Genomic DNA, 6,986 nt, shown 5'->3' with positions numbered 1-6,986 from the left:
GTTTGTCTCTCCCATTACATTGGGAGTCCCTCAACTTTATATAAAAATACAGTGTTTTGGTAAAAGTATGCACTCAATAAATGTGTGCTGACTGAATATTATTTTAAGTTAGTCTAAATTATGTAGGGCAATACAAAAAGGAGATTTATTGGGTGTTGAGGACTATAAGAGTCCTCATTCACTTTTCCCAAGATCTAAAGCCTGGCACTTTCAGGAAATAATGGCACCTACTTCTTGGAATGTAGTTGTGCATTGTCCCTTTATTATGAAATAAAGGCCTTACAAAATAATTAATCATGAATGTGCCATTCAACTAATTATTATGCTTTTATATTTTTTGTTTCTTTTTCCCCTCAGATTACCAAAATTGTTTCTTTTTCTCATTATAACATTATTCAAATGATGAATTTAATACTTTTATATATAACAGAATCTAGGTAAAGTTTTTTTTCTGTGGGACAGAAATCTGGAATTCAGTTGACAGACTTTTTGAAAATTTCCATGTCCTTGGAGTTTATGAGTGCTCAAATTAACATTACTATAATTTCAATTTAAAAGAGAGACAGTTGATCTGATTTGGAATACTGGGTGCTTCTGTGAAGCTGCTTTCCCAAGGATGATTAGTTTTGATATTAATTTTTAATAGGGCTCTTTTACAGCTTGCTCGCACATAAGATCCTATTTGAGGCATTGAATTTGAGTATAAGAAAAATGCCTATTAAGACTAAGATATTAAATATGTATATAAAATCTTTTATGCTTCTCTACACTTTAAACAAATAATTGTCATGGATGCCAAACTATCTTTAAGAAACCCCTTACTTGAACTACGCACTGAAAAAAGTGTATAGGTTCAAATTCATATGTTAATTCTGTTGTAAATAACATCAGACAAATATTTTGTGACTGAGACTTTTTGTTTCTTTTGATTGTTGTTTTTAAAGAGGAAACTTTAGGCAAATAAATTGCTTGCACATGTTTTATCTATCATTTATCTATCTATCTATCTATCTATCTATCATCTATCTACTTAATCTATCTAAAATCTATCTTCCCAAATTGAATTCCAGTCCTTATGAAAATCACCTTTAGAATTTATAGCAACTTCACTATACTTTTCAAGACTACATCAAATAAAATATAATTCTGATGAATTGTTCATTATATTTGTTTTAATAAGCAGCTGAATAATTTTGATGTAGAAGATCCTACACCAAATATGCAGGCATAATGGAAATATTTTCTCAGATTATAGTTAAAATAGATAATCTTTTTTTTAATGTTTATTTTTGAAAGAGAGAGAGAGACAAGAACATGAGCAGAGGAGGGGCAGAAAGAGAAGGAAACACAGAGTCCAAAGCAGGCTCCAGGCTCTGAGCTGTCAGCATAGAGCCTGACACGGGGCTTGAATTCATGATCTGTGAGATCATGACCTGAGCTGAAGTTGGATGCTTAACAGACTGAGCCACCCAGGCACCCCCGAGAATCTTTACTAAATTAGCATAACAGCAAATGTATAATGACTTTCCATGTGTGACTTTTTACAAACTTACCTGCTTACAGGTATGTGTCATGGACAATTTTCACTTGGTTAAATAGTATCTGAATGCTCTACCTCTTTGGAAAGGTCTCCTGTGAATAGATCTTAGTAGAAGAAAGGACCCTATCTGCTGTTTCTAAAACTCAGGCAGGGTAGATTGTCCTGCATCTGGCAGCTTAGTTCTTGAGCATATAAACTTAGGTTTGGCCAACTGCTCAGGACTTTGGATCTTGAGCAAGTGAAACAGATATGGGAACAGTTAGATATTACCTACAGTAGCAGTAGTAGAGCTGAGATCCAATAGAAGTGACAGATGTCTATAGATGTGGTGTCCTTACCTGTGGCATGACCATAGTGGTGTGCTTGATTGCCTATTGGCTGCATTTGCAGTTACATTTCCTGTCTTGGTGTCATTCTGTTTTCCAGATTTTCCATCATTCTGAAAGCTACCCATGATTCTTCCAATGAATTCCTTTTCTGCTCAAGTTAGCCAGTCTGTTTCTGCTGTTTGCAACCAAGACTGATAGAGTATGACATATGAATATACTGATATCACAGATGTAGGAAACACTGAGACCCCTTAAAATACATTTTTATTTGCATTTGAAAAACATTCTGCAATGTTTCTGGTAACCTGAAATCAAGAGTTAAATTCGCAAAGATTTTGGGATGTGTGTGTGTGTGTGTGTGTGTGTGTGTGTGTGCAAACATCACCAAAAGCTTATACCTGACAATCACAGATGGTCTGAGTCTTTATTTTATTGTGCATATTCATAAAATGATGACCTATTCAAATTCAGATTTTCTTTTCTTTCTAAGCAATTTCAGCAATTGCCTGGGAGAATTCATTGTTAACTATCACATAGCAATGGAAATTTTCTCTTTTATTATGTTATGTGATGAAATGGAATATTCTTTTTTTTTTTTGAGAAAAGGGCATGATATACCACTTTCAAAATCTAATTTTAGATGAACAAAAATTAAACTTTTAAAGAAACAAGAGGAATGACAACTTGGAAAATACAGAATAGTAACCTTTATTCACATCACTGTATTTACTAATTATAAATGGAAAAAGTTGAAGTCACATTGCAGAGATTTTTCTATTTCATGGTAGATCCAGGTAGCAGGAAATAAACACACACACACACACACACACACACACACACACACACACCAGAAGTCTCTGGCAACATATTCCTACTATTTTTCCTGTTAATCTCTGTCTCTCTCTGTCTCTCTGTCTCTCTGTCTCTCTCTCTGTGTCTCTCTCTCATCTCTCTCTCACCCCCCCCATCTCTTTCTCATCTCTCTCTCACCCCCTCTTCCCTCCTCCCTCCCTCTCCTCTCCCCTCTCTTCTTTTCCTTCTCCCTTTTTTTCAGATTTAAGGCCAGGTTGGCTTCTTAAAAAAAATTTTTTTTTTAATGTTTATTTATTATTGAGAGACAGAGAGAGACAGAGCATGAGCATGGGAGGGGCAGAGAGAGGAAGAGACACAGAATCTGAAGGAGGATCCAGGCTCTGAGCTGCTAGCACAGAGCCTGAAGTGGGGCTTGAACTCATCAACCGAGTGAGATCATACCTAAGCCGAAGTCAGACACTTAACTGACTCTGCCACCAAGGCGCCCCCAGACCAGGTTGGCTTCTTAGAGAAAGGCTTCAAGAAACAGATGCCTTCTTCTCTAGTTTAGTTATAGTCGTCTAAGCATCCAGATTAACTGTCCCAGACAATTCCTTTTAGATGGCTGTTTGAAGGTTGCCTAATCACACTTTCCTATGAGTGAATGAATGAATGGATGGATGCCGAATGAACATTTCAAGTTATCTGACAAAGGTAACTGTCTTGTCAGTCTAAACTAAATTTGATTTGTAAAATATCCGAAATCAACAGATGGCAGATTCTTCTTGAAGTGATAACTATCTTGAGAATGTACCTCAAAAAAGAAAATGAAGACCACTGTTTATATTCTTGTGTTACTTGACAAAAAATATATATTTGTGTAGGGACCAAGGGCTAGCCACCTCAAGATGTGCCACTTTGGCATGCAGATTATGGCAAACTGATCAAGGCACAAAAGACTCAGGAAGAAACTTGACCTTCCCTCTAAATGCCTAAAAGATTTTAGTTAGAGGACTTGCTCCAGGCAGAGAGCTACCACCATAGATAACTACATTATAATATGAACTAGGTGTGATTGACTGGGAGGATCCTAGCAAGGCTTTACTTGATCAAGGTCTAAGTTCCTTTGCTTCTGAAAGGCCAGTAAACATTTGTTTACCAAACATTTAACTCCATTCTTCCTATGAATTGCTTTCTTTCCCTTTAAAGTCCCAGACCTCCACCCCTTTCTCCTGAGTCCAGTTTGACCTAAATAACCTCATTTTGCCTGACTGTCTTTGGAATTTCTTGTCTCTGTGGATTCCCTGTACATCCAAAATTAAATTTTAATTCTTTTGTTCATCTGTCTCATGTCAATTTAATTTTTGGTTCAGTTAGAAGAACCTTGATTGACAGAGGAAATATTTTCTCTCCTACATTTGCCATATGTTAAGCCATAGAATCTTTCTAATATATTGTTAACATTGAATTGTGAGAGAATAGAAATTTCTGAACACACATGCTAGTTGGTCTATCTATAAACTAGAAATATACATTTCTAGGAAAAAAATGTTTTTCCAAATTAAAAAAAAAAAAGTCTTTCTCCTTGTCAACATTTAAAGTTATTAGACAGTAAGACTTCCCAAAGCATAAACTAGTTATCTATCTGTCCACAGGAAAGACGTATCCCCAGAAATAAATTTGATTCCAAATCTTTAAAAAAAATCTGCTTTTCTCCATGTCAGCACTTAAAGCAGGTGCCATCTTCTGATTAATTAAACACAAGATGTTACTTATTCTAAAATCTTAGCAAATAAAACTTAAACAGAAACTGTTGCCTGCACTGTTGTCATTTCTTCTTCTTTTTGAATCATCCCGAACACCACATGGCTGGCTTGCAGGCTTATTTTCCAGATGACTGATAGCTATGTGATTTTGTGTTTGTGGATGTGAGTGTGTGAACTATTTTGAAAGACATGAGCTTGAAGCAGTTCAAATCTCTGGCAACAATTTCTTAAGCAGTATGTCATATATGAGCTATTGACCACATTTTTGCCAGGTCACTTGTCAAATGAGTGGTAGGGAGATGTCAAGTTCAAAGCAACCACACTCTACATCTGTTTAGAAAACCATGTAAGAGTTCTGATAGGTACTTTAGAACACTGAAGAAACCCTTGCTCTTTACTATTAGCATATTATAGTCTCCAAAGACTATTTTATAAATCCCTTTAAAAAAATACGGTCCCCAAATTTTCTCAGGAAATTCCATGTGCTTGGAGTACTTGTTTAAGCACAATTCAAAACTGCAGGAGGTAGAAGTCTGCTGTAGTTTAGTGTAAAGTTAACTTTTTTGAATGTAAAAAAGGTCAAAATTAATGAAGAAACTAGCAAATTCAAAGTTCCACTGAGGAACATCCCAGTGCTTTTAGCAATTCACTTGAATTGCAGGAGGAAAACCACCCCCTTTAACATTTTAAAGCTTTGAAAGCCTAATGAACCATGCTACCTCCTGTAGTTTCTACCAAACCAAAATTTGTGCGAGGAGCAGGCTCATTAGCATTAAGTGGAAGCAGACCATTCAGCTCTTGCAATAGCTTCTTATAACGTTTTCACCATTATCATTGTATTTGGTTGATAAAATATTGCTATCTCAACTGTTACTTTGTTTTTCTTATTGTTGTTGATGTAAAATTCCTGTTATCCCAAGAATTAAATGCTCTCCTTCCAAATGACAAATGACTTTACTTTTAACAGTATCCAAAATATATTCATTGTTCAACGAGGTAGATTCTTGCACCAAGGTGGTTCTTGTTATGTTTAATCGTTTACTTCACCTTCTCTATGTCCCAAGCTGTTAGGTAATGACTTGGGGGATAGGAAGAAAACAAGCAATTAGAGGATATTAGATGTAGAGATAATATTTGTGTGTGTGTGTGTGTGTGTGTGTGTGTGTGTGATTACAATGGAGATATGTTGTCAAACCTCGAAATATTAGCAATTCATTTAATTCAACTGTTTTAAAGATTTTTACATCTCAGCATTTTAGGGAAAAATTTGTGTTGCAGTGAGAAACCCATGCATTATTTACAGCACACCCTTCCAGATGACCTGATTCTGATTCTGTGGGAGTCTACCTTTCATTGCATTTGAACTTGCATTTTACAAGTTGTAGATAAGTGATACGAAGGCAAAATATTTCTTGTCTGTAGACATGTAAATAAATTCTGTTGGTTAAAGATTCAATTGGATGAATTGAATTACTCTTTCTTTCTCTGGAAGAAGTCAGTTTTGCTTCTATTAGCATATTAATTTCAATATTCTTGATCTATAAATGTGTCTGTTTTTTGGATTGTCCTTTTATCTGGTTGTAACATCTTATTCAGTGACTCATTAATAATTAATGTGTTCATTTTATATGTGCATCGAAAGTCGTGCTTTTTTCCCAACTAGATTGAACTCCACAGGATTTGCATTATGTTTATATTTTGCTAACAAAATACAAATGTATTCCTTATGTTATATATAGTTCAATTTGTAAAATTAGCATCTCCTTTTTGTTGTACTGCCCCGTAACAAACAGATGTGCATATAATTAGTATTTTGATCTAAACTGGCTCAAACAACATCATTCAAGATTAAAATCAGTATTCTATTTTACATTTAAAAAAATGTGTATATATATATTTGGCCTCCATTTTCCTAAGAATTCTGGAAAACAATCTTAATGGATTATCCAAAATTTGACATGTCTTTTGCAAAATGTTATATAAAAAAGATACATATAGTTACAGGAATATCCTCCATGGGTGTGATGGATCTAATGTTAATAAAGGCTCATGTGTCAAAGGCAATTGCATTCTATGTTCCACACCCAAAAGTTTTCGATGAGATACAAATTGTGATTTGCCTTTAAATCATGTACACACCGGAAGCATTGGAAAATAAAGGGATGACATTAAAGAAAAAAAAAGTATAAACAAAGTTACTTATTTATAAATATAGATATACATATAGTTGTTTACAAAGCTAGTAATATGATCACCTCCTTTTCTTCTTCCTAAGAAAATTAATGGAAATAGAAACAACTTGGGACTATGTTGCACAGCTTATTTGATTCAGATCTGCCACTTAGTAGAAGTGTAATCTTCAGCAAGTGATTTAAGATTTCTGAATCTTGTTTTCATCATCAATGCATGACAATAATAACATTTTAAAGTATTGTGAAAGTCAAAGTAGCAATGTCTGCTAAAGTGCTTTGCCATTGTAAAATGCATGGTAGAGATCGTCGTGACCTTTCAGGAGTAATTCTAGCTGCCACTAGTAATTCTAGCTGTCTCTGAGATGGA

This window comes from Panthera onca, chromosome C1, assembly GCF_046562875.1.
Source record: "Panthera onca isolate mPanOnc1 chromosome C1, mPanOnc1 haplotype 2, whole genome shotgun sequence".
Taxonomy (NCBI): Eukaryota; Metazoa; Chordata; class Mammalia; order Carnivora; family Felidae; genus Panthera; species Panthera onca.
This window is presented reverse-complemented; position numbering follows the sequence as displayed.